The sequence below is a fragment of the Manis pentadactyla genome, chromosome 6, assembly GCF_030020395.1.
Source record: "Manis pentadactyla isolate mManPen7 chromosome 6, mManPen7.hap1, whole genome shotgun sequence".
Classification (NCBI taxonomy): domain Eukaryota; kingdom Metazoa; phylum Chordata; class Mammalia; order Pholidota; family Manidae; genus Manis; species Manis pentadactyla.
In genome coordinates this window covers 96,814,485-96,830,195 of record NC_080024.1, presented here as the reverse complement: position 1 = coordinate 96,830,195, position 15,711 = coordinate 96,814,485, and the positions used below count along the sequence as shown (strand labels likewise).

The 15,711-nt window shown below is 40.9% G+C and overlaps 1 protein-coding gene across 1 annotated transcript in view; it reads left to right on the top strand.

Annotated features, from left to right (window-relative positions):
• Positions 1 to 15,711, top strand: part of ASXL3 (ASXL transcriptional regulator 3) — a 203,099-nt gene that overhangs the window by 12,891 nt on the left and 174,497 nt on the right. The window lies entirely within an intron of this gene.

Here is a 15,711-nt window from a genome sequence, read left to right as displayed (position 1 = left end):
ATGTACTGTTCTTATCCTTAGTCCAATTCTTATATGTCTGTCTGGTGACTATTTAGCTAACTAAACTTCCGGTAACTAAATAAGAATAAATGGACCATCAGCAGGAAGAAAAGTCGATGAGTGAATACAGATACTGCATTTTAATCTAATGACTGTTGTTCTCCCCTCACCCTACACCCCCAGAGTTCACTGTTTACTGAGCTCAGCTTCATAGTAGGAAATGCAAGATTCATGAAAATCAAACATTTTTTCATGTGTTAAAAGCTGCAGTGGAAAATAAGGCTCTTTCTTAATCAGTCCAATCTTCCCATTCCATCTTTTTGTAGAATTTTCTCCCTTACTCTTTAGTCCTAGTGGTAAGTAGCTTTAGGGAAAGAAGCAACTCTAAGCACATGAAAGGTAGGTGAGGAAGAAACAAAGTAGGACTTTGATAAACCTTCGTGTTTTGTTATATTTTTCTGTGTGTTGGTGCATGTGTCTGTAATTGTGTTAGATGGAGCCTACAGAGAAAAAGATATTGTCTTCTCTAAGTTACTTCTTAAAAAGTTGCCACCTAAAATAAATAAATAAATAAATAATAAAAATAAAAAGTTGCCCCCTGCTTTGGTGAACGGCGGACTGGGCGTCTCGTCCTGGCCAGCAGGCTAGTGCCCCATCCCTCCTTCCTTCCGCCTTGGGAGCACCGGGTAGGGGTGCGCCCTTGGCCCAGTGGAAGCCGGAGTAGCCACCAGAGCTGTTTTGCTTCCTTCAGCCGTTGCTTGGTTCCCCTTTGTCCTGGCTGTGTTGCTCGCAGAAGTTGGTGACAAGATGGAATTTCAGTCAACCTGGCTCTCGGTTCGGCCTGCAGATGTGAGTGAGAAGCTTTGTTTTAATCCAAAACAAATTCCGAGGTTGGTTTTTACTGTTTCACATCCCCGCCTCTCTGGACAGATACAGTCCTTCCTTATAGCAAAATAGGCGTTTTCATTCCAGGCCACCTTTTACCTTTGTGAGCACTAAATACATGACAACATGCTCAGGAGGTAAGGAAGATAAACAAGTTAAGCCCCTTTCCTTCTCCATTATATTAATTTGCTTTGTGAAATCATCCTCTCTGGTATTTATGCTTTGATATTTTTAAACCAGTAAACCAAAGAATTTTGATTACTGGGAAAACTCTTTTATATTCTGAGGAGGAAAATTTTCTAACCAGAAAGAGTAGAACAATTACTGTTAATAAGGAGTCAAATTCCAAGATAGTTGAAGAGATTGAAGAAGGGCACCTGGGTATTTTGAATGAGTTCAAGTTCCCAAGTCCAGACAAATTGTGTTTCATTAAAAAGAAGTGGCCAGATTTCCACACCATTGAGAAGACAAAGCGGACACTGTAACAGTATCTCTCTCTTTCTCTCTCTTTCTGGCCCAGGGGAGCACCCCATGAAGAGATTGCATTTCCCTGTCTCAGAGATTCCCCTCTGCAGTTCCCATCCACTGGGCACTGTCGCCCAGCAGTGTGCACACCCCTCTAGATGCAGCGTACAGAAAGCCCTGCAGCTGACAGACTCCCCATTGAGCCCTACCCCTTCATGTAGGAAGAGGGAAAAAAGAAGAAAACTTGTCTTGAAAGCCTACAGACTTTCATGCCCCAGAAACGTGTCAACCATATGCATCTTAAAGCAGAGGAACACTCTTTGTCCAGCCCCTCAGTGCACCAGGATGCAGCCATATCTGTTCATGCTCCAAAGTGAAAGACTGGAATTTTCTACCAGTCTTTTGCTCAAATGGCAATGGACTTGTTAATACATAATCCCTTAACATGTTAAATTATATTTTACATAATGGCATAATTTATCTGCAGGAGACATTGATTTTGACAGTAAATTCCTTATCTTCAAAAATTTTTGGCCTCCATATGGGGGTGTAGCTATTTTATTATAATAATTTAGGCAAGGCCACCACTGACTTGTTAGGGTCATAAAGCAGACGCTCACTTTCCCTTTGAATTCCCAATGATATGGGGATGACGGTATGTTTTATATTTGCATCCTCTGTGCACCAGGATGCCTACAGAGAGTCCCAGTGTTCTGTATGTTCTCTATGCCCAAAGGCAGGCATACTTACGCTTAAAACCTGAGTGTCAAGCTAGTTAACAGAACTCCCAAAACTTCCCTACAGATAGCTTCCACAGGGAGGATTTGATTCCTGTGAGCCTGGTGCCTACTGCCTGTAGTTGAGTGAATCTAAAAGAAAAACATCTGGGCTAATTTATCTGCAGGAGTAATTTAATAATGCTGAATGGCAACCTCTGGGGAAAATGTAAGACTTCATGTAAGCCCTAATTTAGAGTTGGTTAATAGGTAACTCTTATTTGTATTTCTTTCAAAGGGGTAGATATTTTGATCACATCTGAGCTAATCATTTTTCTTCATTCTGACATCTAAAAGTGGCATCATAGTATTATGAGCTCCCAGCCTGCTTGTATGCAGAACTCAACCTATAAAATCAGCACGGAGGAAGGCTAGAAAGCAACAGGGACTCTCTGATTTCATAAAGAATCTTTTGTTGGCAAAGGTGAGTTTTAATGCACTGTTGCCTCCTTCAAGAGACTCAGCCCACATTTCATATCAACAAATATTGCTGATTGAAACCAGTTCTCTTTGTTCCCTGATAAATATGGTTTTCATTCTTCTTGCACATAGTTCAAGAAATAGGACCAGAAAGGGGGCTGGATGGAGAGGGTTGGGGAACTAGGCTAATATTAAGATAGGTAGTGCGTCAAGTGGAATTTAAAAGGATTGCCCTAAAATGTATTCAGCATTAATCTTGATGTAGGAACTTTAATAATACCTTACTTGAGCACAGTAATCTGATGGGAGATCGTTGACTTGGTTTTTAGTATTAGCAGTTATGGTAGATTTTTATGCATGACTCCAGTTTGAAACAGAGAAGTACATATAATACAAGCCTTTGGTCTATAGAAAGCCTCTGGTCTTATCAATGAAATGTTAGGGTACCTGCCTCATATTTTTAAAATGTTGGCCCTCTTTCCAAAGCCTGGAATTCAGAAATTCTTTCAGCTATTACTCATCAAAGTTAGGTTCTAGGAAAAGACTTCTTACTGCTACAGTTAATAGCTTTGCCTAGGGAGTTCCAAATTTTATATAATTGTTTAATTTTTTATCTATTGTCTCTGGATGGATCAAAATGCATATTTGACAGAGGCTAACACTCTGCCTTCCCAAGTTTGATGTCATTAAGAATGTGGGTTGCCAAAACTGGATAGCACATGTAAGAGAATGAAACTGGATTATTGCCTAACCCCATGCACAAAAGTAAACTCAAAATGGATTAAAGACCTGAATGTAAATCATGAAACCATAAAACTCTTAGAAAAAAATATAGGCAAAAATCTCTTGGACATAAACATGAGCAAAAGTTCTTCATGAACATATCTCCCTGGGCAATGGAAACAAAAGCAAAAATGAACAAGTAAGACTATATCAAGCTGAAAAGCTTCTGTACAGCAAAGGATACCATCAGTAGAATAAAAAGACATCCTATAGTATGGGAGAATATATTCATAAATGACAGATCCGATAAGGGGTTGACATCCAAATTATATAAAGAGGTCACGCACCTCAACAAACAAAAAGCAACTAAGCCAATTAAAAAATGGGCAGAGGAACTGAACAGACAGTTCTCCAAAGAAGAAATTCAGATGGCCTACAGGCACATTAAAAGATGCTCGACATTGCTAATCATCAGAGAAATGCAAGTTAAAAGCACAATGAGATATCACCTCACACCAGTTAGGATGTCCAACATCCAAAAGACAAACAACAGCAAATGTAGGCGAGGATGTGGAGAAAGGGGGACCCTCCTACACTGCTGGTGGGAATGTAAACTAGTTCAACCACTGTGGAAAGCAGTATGGAGGTTCCTCAAAAAATTCAAAATAGAAATACCATTTGACCCAAAAATTCCACTCCTAGAAATTTACCCTAAGAATGAAGCAGCCCAGTTTGAAAAAGACAGATGCACCCCCTATGTTTATCGTGGCACTATTTACAATAGCCAAGAAATGGAAGCAACCTAAGTGTCCCTCAGTAGATGAATGGATAAAGAAGATGTGGTACATATACACAATGGAATATTATTCAGCCATAAGAAGAAAACAAATCCTACCATTTGCAACAACATGGATGGAGCTAAAGGATATTATGCTCAGTGAAATAAGCCAGGCAGAGAAAGATAAGTACCAAATGATTTCACTCATCTGTGGAGTATAACAACAAAGCAAAAATTGAAGGAACAAAACAGCAACAGAATCACAGAACCCAAGAATGGACTATGGACTAACAGTTACCAAAGGAAAAGGGACTGGGAGGGTGGGGGGGAAGTGAGGGAGGGATAAGGGGGAAAATGGGACATTACTATTAGCACACATAATGTAGGGCGGGGGGCACGGGAAAGGCAGTATATACAGAGAGAAGTAGCGATCTATAGCATCTTACTATGCTGATGGACAGTGACTGTAATGGGGTATGTGTGTGGGGGACTTGATAATGGAGGGAGTCTACTAACCATAATGTTGTTCAAGTAATTGTACGTTAACAATATAAAAAAAAAAAAAAAGAATGTGGGTTGCCAATGATGAAGAAGTAAATTTCAGCAATAGCTATTCTGCTTTTCATCTTCTAAAAGAATTTTTAAAAATTAACATCAGACTTAGAAACATCATATATTTTGTACTTTTAAAATACCCTGTGAAAGGAACCAATTGAGGGTTTAATAATTAGCTTAACATACACGTCGGTCATGAACAAACATGTCGTCGTGAACAGCTACTAAATCCAACTGTACCCAATTCAGTGGAAAGGAGACTTTCCTGGGAGACTTTTGCGCATGCAGACCGATGGAGGACGGCGACGCCTGAACAGAGGGACCCGCGATGTTCACTGCTCTCTTCTGCGTCCAGACGTACAGAGGCCTCGTTCCCCGAGCCGGCTTCCGCCGCGTGTCTGGAAACGTGGCTTCTAGCAAATCTCGGGGTCCCATCACGCGGGTCACCACCAGGAGGCCGCTGAGAGTTGTCTTCGAGCTCTGGGCGGATCCGTCCCGGGCAGGTCAGCGAGCGGCCCTCCCCTCCCAGCTGCAGTGAACGCGAGGGTAAAGGTGCCCGGGAGGCGGTGACCTGCTCCATCGCGCTTCGTGTTGATGGCCGGAGGCGGGCCCGCTGCCTGAGCCCATCTGGGTCTCCCATGTGCACCTGGTCGGGATCGAGCAGTCCCGCACAGCTGAGGCACACGTACGGTCATCCTGAGACGCATTCGGCGCCCGGGGACCCCGCAGCCACGTCCAGGCGGTGGCGGGTCCGTCCGCTCTGCATGAAGAGCGCTGAGGGGTGTTCCTGACTCAGACGGAACGACGAGTCATGTTTGTTAGGAAAAAACTCACTATGTTTTATTTTCTCCACTGTCCTTTACAGTATAAGGTGTATAACTGTTTCTCTTGTTCAAGGATTCATTTTTAGTTTGTTGTGAAACTGGTTTTTATACTTACATAAATTATATGGAGATTATAAAGACTAAAAGTAATTTGTGCTTCTATATAAACAGATTTTTTAAAAAGTATGAAATTTCCTCCTTCAACTTTTGCTTTTCAGCCACTCTGCAGGGTAACAGTTGTTAACTGAACATGTTTATGTGGTGTGAATGCCTGTGGGGGCTGTAGGTGTGTGTGTGCACACCATATACACTTGAGTCTATGCTTCCTCTGTACATGCTGTTCGTCACCCCATTGTTACTCATCATTTCCTCCTGGACATCCTTCCACGTCAGTATGTATTTTATTAGAAATGGCTGTATATTACTTTACCATGTGCACTCCCTCCATTTATTTAATCATCTCCCTCTTAGATTATGCTTTAAAAAATGCAAATAATGCTTCGTTGAACATGCAGGATGGGCTGTGGATTTCCTAAAGATGGACTAGGCTCAACATAAGGGACTGCTCACCTCTTACATTTTAATAGTACTATTGAATTACTCCAGTAAGTTGGCACATTTTCTGCAGAGATATTACTGGAGTTTGAGGGCATGGGTCTCAGTTCTGGCTCTGCTTCTTATTGGGAAGTCTGGTACAAGTGAATTAATTTATCTGTGTCTCAGTTCTCTCACCTGCAAAAAAGTAATACTTACCAAGAGAGGTAATTGTGAGAATTAAATATGTTAACATAAGTCAATTTCTTATAGAAGTATTCAGCCTATTACAAATGCTTTCCAGCATTATGAAAGTACTACCGTCCATTATTAACAATGAGCACTTTGTGAGGGTTCCCAAAACATGGAAATTTGGGGTCTCAACTGAGTGCTGTTTCAGAAGGTTATCCTGAGGAAGGTGCTGCCTTTGACTGTAAATTTCTAGATGAACAGTGTTTGGTCCCTCATATATGGACAAAAATAGACATTAAGCTCCTTAATTTTCCTAATATTGTATTCTGCCATCTGCAGGTCTGGTTTTCAGAGTTATATCTATAGTAGTAAAATATAAACCCAAGCTGTTAGAGTATATAATCTTAATTTAATCAAAACTCTGGTTTTCAGAGTTATATCTGTAGTAGTAAAATATAAACCCAAGCTGTTAGAGTATATAATCTTAATTTAATCATATTTGACTTTGGGAAGATTACCCAGATTATTTCACCTAATTATTCTCAATTATATTTTTATGTTATGTTTAGGTTTTTATGAGAGGTTCTACAGCATAATTTGAAAGTGTCCTTTGCTTGCTTTTGTAAAATTCTCATCAAGATCTTGACCATTACCACCCAGTGTTGCATATGGATTTCTATAGCAGGCAATTCTCTTAGTTTAGAAAAAGGAAAGCATTTATCTACTCTGACAACTGGTGTTTCTTTCCTTCACCTAAACTCCCTTTACATTTTAGCCAGCTTGAAATTTGAACAGTGTTCTAGAACAGAGTCATAGTAACTTTATTATTGGATACGATTTCTCATTTTTGAGATATTTCATTGCTAGTTCAGGTTTCCTTTTTAAGAGAGTTAAGCCCTCTTGAGTGTTACTCTCTCACATGTGGTGTCTAAAATGAGGGTGGTAACAGTCTCATGTGATGAAGCGCTCACTGGGGCACTCAGTGAGTTCACACGCTTGGCAGAATCATGCTGGACATGGCTGTATCGGGTTCACAGCCGTGCATATTACGCAGGGAGGGAAAGAAGACTTTGAGGTCACTGTTGAACTCATCTCACCTCAGTAAAGTTCTAGATGCATCATTAAACAGGTGACAGAACATTCAGAGTTGGAAGTAGTGATCCTGGAAGGCGTTATGTATTCTCTAGTTAATTCATTTCAAATGAAATTAATTTGTTTGATAGGATCATTAAATTGATACACAAGGATGATACACCTATTGGAGCTGAAATTGAGCCAGTCATAGAGTCTATTGTGGAACCCTTATAAAAAGTGATGGATGAATATGAACCAGGCTGTAGTATGATTAAATGAACTTTTAGCAGATTGAAAAAGTCTCTGTCTCCTAGAAGCGTATTGATTAGCTGATCTGTTTCACTGTGAAAGGAGGTCCCCTTGGCACCACAGTTTGTTGCTTTGCTCTCTTTTGCCTTGTTCAGATCTGTTGTGAATAACTTGGAGGAATACGTTAAAGTCATGCCTGTCAAATGTGTGGCTATCACAGAACAAAAAGGGAAATTGAACAGTTGGACAAGAGAATAGTGATTCCAAAGGAACTTTATAAGCTTGAACAAAAAGTCTGCCCTAAAAAGAGGAAATGTAACGGAGAGACAGGTGTTTTTCAAGTGTGTGGGTGCCACAAAGTTGGAACTGTTACCTTGAAAAATCAGATATTGGGGAATAACATGATTTCAGAGCATGCAGAAATGAATTGAAACAAACACTGGTGCATTAAACAAAGATACGTTTCACTTATGTCCAGCAAGTTTGGAAAATACATCACAGAATTAATGCATGTGATTTCAGGAGCAAATGTTGAAAGATCTGGAAGTTTTAGTTGATTGACAGTGTGAGGACTGCTGAAAAAGAGCAAGTGCCATAGCAGATTGTATGAGTCAGAAAAGGAAGCAACAGTTTTACTATATTACACTTTGTCCAACTACACTTAGAATATTTATCAATGGTATTCAGCTACTTATTTCAATTAGTATAATAAAGATGTGTTTGATAAGCAACATTGGCAAGCTCAAAGAAGAGTGATTCAGGAAATGGTGTCTGCAAACTCTTTTATGTGAGGATTGATGGAAGATACTGAGGCTCCATTAGCCTAGAAATAAAGGGAGACTGGACTCCTAATAGTGTTTTCAAATAGGTGGCACTTTATCGTGTGAATAAGTTACTGGACCCCACTTGTAAATTCATATGGCACAATTATCTTAGGCTAAGCCTCTGTGTTAGAAATGCTTCTGATATTGAAGAATTGTCACACTCAAACGCAAAAACTAGGTCTACATAGAAGTAATAGGAAAGCAGAATTTTTACTTGATGTCCAGAAAAACCTTAATAATTAGGTCTGAACAGGGTAAGCTGCTTGCAGATTTCTGGGGGAGAAGGATTTCCTTCCTATTAAAGAGATATTTTACTTTTTAAAACAGGTTTCATATGCATCATTTAAAAATTACTAATATTTTTCTTTCACTTTTCTTTAGAACATTTTAGAAATTCTGGTATCTCTCACTTTTTCATTCTGTGTGAAAAAGGAATGCCAACTTTTTCAAAACATTAGAAACTTACTGAGGTAAAACAAGGTTGCCAGAATCCCACAAGAAAAACTTAGAACTCCCCTCTCATTGTATAGAATTTTATCTGCAAGTTCAGGTAATGATCATACTCTAAACTATTCTAGGCCTCAGAAAGCCATTTTTCTAGTCTCAGCTGTGCTCAGGGCAACTAAAATAGTTTATGGTAAGGTAGAAATTTTTCTGACGGATGTTCTATGATACTGTATATCATATTTGCTTGGAAGTTTGTCCTTAAGTATATACTGTTGGAAGTACATTGTTATTGTTGTTATTCTATATTTTTACTTGATTTGTAGTGCAAGTATAACTGGATAATTTATCCCTGGAGTGTGCTTTTCTTTGTAGGTAACAGCAGTGTCTGCAAACATGCCATGCTGTCTCATCCATTTCACTGAATACAGAGAGAAAGACCATTGTGATGAAACTGGGCAGAGCAGGCACAGGTTCACCTGTGAATCTATAGGGAAACCAGCTTGGCAGTGGCCAGGCGCCGAGGGATGGCCATATGTGACTGACCTGATTTGTAGAACTCTGGTGCAGTCTACACAGGAAATGTCAAAGAGGCCACCTCTAGTGTACATCCCTTTGGGTCGAAAGGATTCTTTTGGGTTGATGAGATTCATGTTTGTAGGCTGTGCATGAAGGTAGCCCCCAGCAGCCAGGAGCCTCTGACGTCTGCACACACACACACACACACACACACACACACACACACACGCCGCCCTGAGGGCGCTACATTCATTATCGCGTTTGGTCCTCACATCCCTGCAAATGAGGTGATGAAGAAAGTAATATTCAGGGAGGCTAAACATCTAAGATATTTAGCTGGTGTCTAGGGGTTCCTGGTTCATCTGACTCCAAATTCATAACCTTCTTCTGTATTTTATAAGAAGCCTGACATAGAGCGACTCAGACATCTCCCCAGATTTAACTTGGTCTCTGTTGAGGCAACTCAGTAGTGCTATAATCTGGGGATACAGATTTGAATGAGAACCATGGTCTTCCGTCTCATGAGGCTTGCAGTACAGTGGGGTGAGCATCATTAAACAAATTATGCTGATCAGTGACAGTTCTGACAGGTGCTACTGAGGCAAAGTCCTATTTAAACCATTATCTGAGAGTTCAAGGAAACATGGATGGCTTTTAAACATGAGGCTGCCGAGGTGGGGATCATGAGGTAGATACTGTGTGTAATAGCTTGGCAGTAGGCCTTCACATTCTGCAGAAGCCCTGTGCTCATCATAAGAAGCAGTTTAACTTAGTCCAAGGAGCAAACTTTAGCCCCACAGGGACTGGACCCTTCACTACTAGTTGCCCGGCCGTGGGGGCACTTACCTTTTTTCCCAAGCGCTTTCTTCTGGGTGAAGTGAGTCTGATTCTCAGGGCTGTTATGACACATTTCAGAATCCATTAAGTATCCCACTTACAAATGCCACTACACTATATCATTTCTCCATGAAATGCATGCGAGTACAATAGAAAAATTGTGAACATCAACTTTAAACCCTAAGTAGTAGCATGGGAGTTGAGAACAGCCTAATTGAGCTGCAGATACTGGGCAGCCAGCAAGGTGCTGTCACTTTCTACATGAATATATCTCCTCATCTGAATACTACCAGGGATCCAAGTTCATGTTTCATTGAAATGACTTGGGCCTTTGAAGTTTCTCAAAAATAGTGGGAATAAAGAATATTAAATATATGAATCCTAGAGTCTATTGGACTATGTGTAAAGACCCTAGAGATGTAGCAACAAGGAGTTGTCTAATGACATTAGCTGCTCTTACTTTATCTAAACATTGTCATCATCAGTATCATCATGACTACAAGTCCTGTTCCTGCTTACTAGCTTTATGACCTTGAATCTGCCACTTCAACTTTGTGTACCTTAGAGAAAGTTAATCCTGCCTCCTTTGTGCATTTCAGTGAGTTCTGTAAGGCTCAAATAGAATAAGATCTGTTTTGTGAGAGCAAATAAAATCATATATGCTATATGAAAGCACTCTGGAATTGTAGAGAACTATATATTGCTTTATTTTTATAACCTCCAAATAATTTACCTAAGATAGAGACACTAAATAGCTATGCATTTGAATGAACTGCCAGTATGGATTATGGGAAGTTACATTAATTTTAGAAAAAGGGAGTCTGCTGTTTGTTACTTTTAGGATTGCAGAGTCTAAATTTGTATTGTTGATGTAATTTTAAATTGTAAATTTAAAATCTTCTTATTTTGCAACCAAATAAACAAGTTCAGAAGATGTTCCTTGGGGCCTGAAGGACTAAGATTTTAACTATTGTATGAACACTGGTTTAATATGTTTATTGGAGGGATACTTGAAATTACTTTCCTTTTGGGAGACACCAAGGAAATCTTGAGTAAACCTTTAAATATTTGAAACATTTATTTATTAGTTTAAAATGTTTGAACCTAAAACACAGACAAATACATTCTTAGCATGGTCTGTGCCCTCGATAACTTGGCAAACCGTCTTCTTCTTCCCTTTAAGTATATTTTTTGCAGGTTTTACCTCCTTTTACTGGGACAGGTGGAAGTCTGGGGGAGGAGGTTTCTGGGATGAGTCGGCTCTGCCTCAGAGCTGCATGAGGCTAGGAGATAGGCTGCGGTATGCTGAGGTATGGGAGTAAAGAAGGTGAAGCTCTGTGGTGTATTTGCCAGTTCTATACATCTTTTCCCCTCTGAAGAATGCAGGAGGACCCACTGGTGGGACAACAGCTGATTGCATATACTCTGTGTCCCAGCAGTGGGAATCCCCGTAGAGGAGAGCCCTGCTGAGTCTGAAAGGCCAGGGAGCGGCGGCCAGAGGGGGGTGCTGGCAGGGAATCAAAAGGACTTTAGTTCATGAAGTGGAAGAACAAGGTGCAGGACACGACTCTGAGCGTGTGTGAAGCGGGGCCACAAGCACAGCCCTGGCACAGAACGGCCTGTTTCACAGCAAGGAAGGGCACTGTATGCGAGGGCTGAGCGCTGTGACAGGCGATGTGCGCAGAAGAGACGGCGCTGTCTGCCCAGGGGTTTCTGATTGCAGTCTTCTCTTGGCAGTGTGAGCCCCAGGAATTCTAGCTACAGATATTCTTAGGAGAACTCAGCAGTTTTAGGGGCCTGTTTTGGAGGAAATAAATTACAAAGAAACTCAATTTTCAGCAAACTTTTTCTGAAAGGGGCTAGAAAAGATTAGTTTTTATCCAAAGTAAATATTGTGGGAAAGAGAAAACATAGAGGTATTGGAAAGAAGACAGAATTCACATTATTTGTAGAAAATATGGTCCTGTTCTTCTGCCCTGTTAGAACTACTAAGAATTTGGTTGGCTTTTCATGCAGAGAGTGATCATCATGGTGCAATGGCCTTGCGTGTGTGGGCAATAAACTGAGAATATGGTGTGGAAAAGTGCATTCATAGTTGCATGTGAAAGTATAAAACACTTAAAAAGCTTATTACAGTTTACAAAATAAAATTTAAAACACATGGAACAAAGTATGTAACTTTCTTAAAAATCTAATTAGAGATCTTAATTCCAGTCTAAATTTCATCTGGAAATATAAAGAAGTGAACAATTAAAAATTCAAGAAGGAATAACAAGAGCAGTGTCCTACCCAGCTCCTCAGCGTGTTATAATATCACAAGCAATTTAAACCAACATGATGCTGGCACAGCAGTTGGAAGATCAGGGGGACAGAGCAGGACCCCTGGGTAAACCCCAAGGACAGTGGTTGACAGTTAATTTCAGAGAACCTGAAAATTCCAAGTTGTGGTGTCAGCCTCTGGTGAGAGTGTGGGGGTGCCAAGCTTGCTCATCTCCTCTCCAAGAACAGCTCTGCTCGCATGCACTTATAGATTGGGTTCCCACACCTATATGTTGGTTGCATACCCAAAGGGGTTTTCATTCCTGGAACACTAATATGGCGGAGGAAGCCTCGCTGACCATGACTGGCCTATGAAACAAATCATGGTGGGGAATCGTGACTAATAGGAGGTGGGAATTTCATATGGCTTTACCTTGCTTCCAAAAGATAAATTCCAGATGGATTTTAAAAGAACAAAAAAGCATTTAAAAGAAATATTTGTAGATATTTTCACACTCTTTGGATAAAAACAACTTCTAAAAAGAGCAGTAGATGACAATGGGAAGATTCTGATGGAGTTGTTCATATGAAAATAGAAAACTTTGCATACATCCCCCCTAAAATATCCAATAGGTAAACATCAAAGGGAATAAATATTTATTATTAGTATGCAAAACAATGAATATCATTCTCACTAAATAAAGAGCATTTTATACATTAATAAGAAAAACAGAAATACCCTGTTATATCCAATATGATACCCCATATGACATTTGAAAAAAGTCTTTATCCTCACTAGTATTTACAGAAATGTAATTACAATAACAATGAATTTCCACTTATTGCACCTAGTAAGTTGGCAAATATTACTAAAAAGATAATGCTTAATACTGGCAAAGTCATGGTAAGAGGCAGGCTTAGTTCTGTTTGGAGAGAGTGTAAATTGTTAAAATCTTTCTGGAAACCATTGGCAGTATATGAAGGGACCTGTCAGAGCTCACTTGGATTCAGTAATACTCTAACAATGCTGCATTTAATATATTTCTTGGAAATTCATTTTTATTAATTGAATTTTTAAAACAATGTAAATGCCTCTCTGCAGTGAAGTGTTAATAATGATTTATTTAATTCTTATTAAAATGTTAATCAGAATTCACATTACATGGAGAAAAGGTACCTTATATAATTACATTAAAAATAATATGTACAAATAGAAAAACTTAAAGGAAAATGTAAATAGTAGTGATTAATATTGTTGGTTGTAGGCTTGTGGGCATGTTTGTTTTCTATAGGTATGAGTTTGCATATTTTTCCAATTTTTACTCTCAGAAAGCAGGATGATTTTAAGTAATTATTATCCATGGCAAACTTTAAAATTGGATTTCCTGTTCTGTCACAATTACATCATTATTGCCCAAGCCATAATTAACACTTCACTGCATTATTGTTTTGATTATCTGATTTAGTGGTCCTATTTCTAGGAAAGCCTTATGATAAATAGTCTTGAAATTGTGTATACTCCTAGTCCCTTCTCTGCTGTCTTGTATCCTTGACCTGTTTCTAAAGAGGTGGGTACAGGTGGAAGGCGATTGGAGGAATGTGTTAACTTCAAAGTAAGTTTACATAAGCACGAAAACATTTCCAAATACTAGTTGTGTCTGAAAATGTCGAGCCAGAAAGTACAAGGCAGGCTATGTGGAGCTGTCACACCGCACAGCCCTGCTGCTGGATGGTGGGCAGTTCTCACCAGGTGTCTGGCCGGCGGTTAGATGCCACCTCATGCTGACGGGCTTCTCCCCACCGGTGTCTGAGGGTGGCCACCTGCCAGCTGATTCATGTCTTGCCTTGTGTCATGTTATTTGATGGCATCAGTGTTGTGTTCGTGCAGGCAATTTCTGTCTTTTTTCCTTCCAGTGCTCACACAGCTGGTTCAAGGAAGCTTGTGCACACCCAAGAGCCTCTCCTCCTCTGTCCCCTTCTGCATCCTGCAGGAACAGAGGGTGGCTCCGTCTGCTCCCTCCTGTGTCGCGCTCCTGGTGATGTAATTGCTGGCACTCTTACTGCCCGTGTAGAGTAGGATGCGATGTCACAGAGAAGGGGACAGGGCCACCCACTCCCCTCAGTGGCTGGGAGGAGCTGCCCTGGAGTGCAGAGGGCTTGCACTCATGAAGAGAAATGGACCCCTTGCAGTGAGTCACCCCAAGTTTCCAATAAGGCATTGCCCACCTAATAGTGAGGTGGGGCAGACTTTATTTAAGTTGCTGGAGGACTTGGTGAATAGAACCTTTGACCTGGAGTTTCCTCTTCAGCCCTATTTGCCTTTTGGACATGGCCAGTTCAGCTCAAATCCCCTTCTCTGTCCTTCCTCCTGCCCCTGCTCTTTCTGCTGATCTGTGCCCCTCCCCGACTGTTTCCCTCATCTTTCCTCGCTTACGTGTGTGTCTGTGTCTGAGGCTCTCTGCCTGTCCCTGACTTCTACGAGAGACCATTAGTGTCCCGGGCACTGCCTGTCCCGGGGGTGGCACCCACCTGTACAGAGTCCGTGGGCCCCGGCATCTCCGCTCTGTGATTCATCAGCACACAGTTCTGCTGAGAGCTCTTCTCACTGTCAAACTGTCTGCTTTTTTGTTTTCATGTCTATTTCTTTCCTGCCTTTATTTATGATCTAATCTTTTCCCCTTTTCATCTCTGTTATGCAGTTTCCTTCTTGCCTTTTTAAACCAGTATTTCTGCACCTCAGCCCTCTCCCCACTGCCCAGCCCAGCTCAGCTCACCAGGCCCTCCTCTGGGGGTTTTCCTTCTTGCCTATCGCCATGCCCTCTTTCTAGTGCAGCTCAGAGTTCTATCATCTTGAAAGAACATACCAGCTATGAGTAAGGACTGATCCAGACTGGGAAAATGGGGAAGTTTTCTGGGAACTAGAAAGGGAAGAACAGGAAAGGGGCCCTAATAGTGAGGTGGGACAGGCTTTATGTTCGTCACTGGAGGACTTGGTGAACAGAACCTTTGTTAGTGACCTGGTTGAAATGTGGCCACTGACAGTGGGAGAGCTCACAGAGCCATTTTGAACAGATATGGAAGCCTTTTCAGTTTTTAGTTTTTAAAGTGACCCTGTTCACTCTTAGTGAGTATGGTCATTCTAGTGAATAATTATAAATTGCAACTCTAGAATTTCTGACTTGCCTGGGACCACGACTTGGACAGAAATCCCTGTAGAGTATCTTTGCTGTCTGCCCTTGCAGGGAGGCTTCGTGAAGATGTGTGTAGTCTTGTTTCTGGCACCCAGAGCGGGTCTCTGGAGTGCATGGTGATCAGTGTGGGCACTGGTGTTCCCTGCTTCCACTACGTGTAGT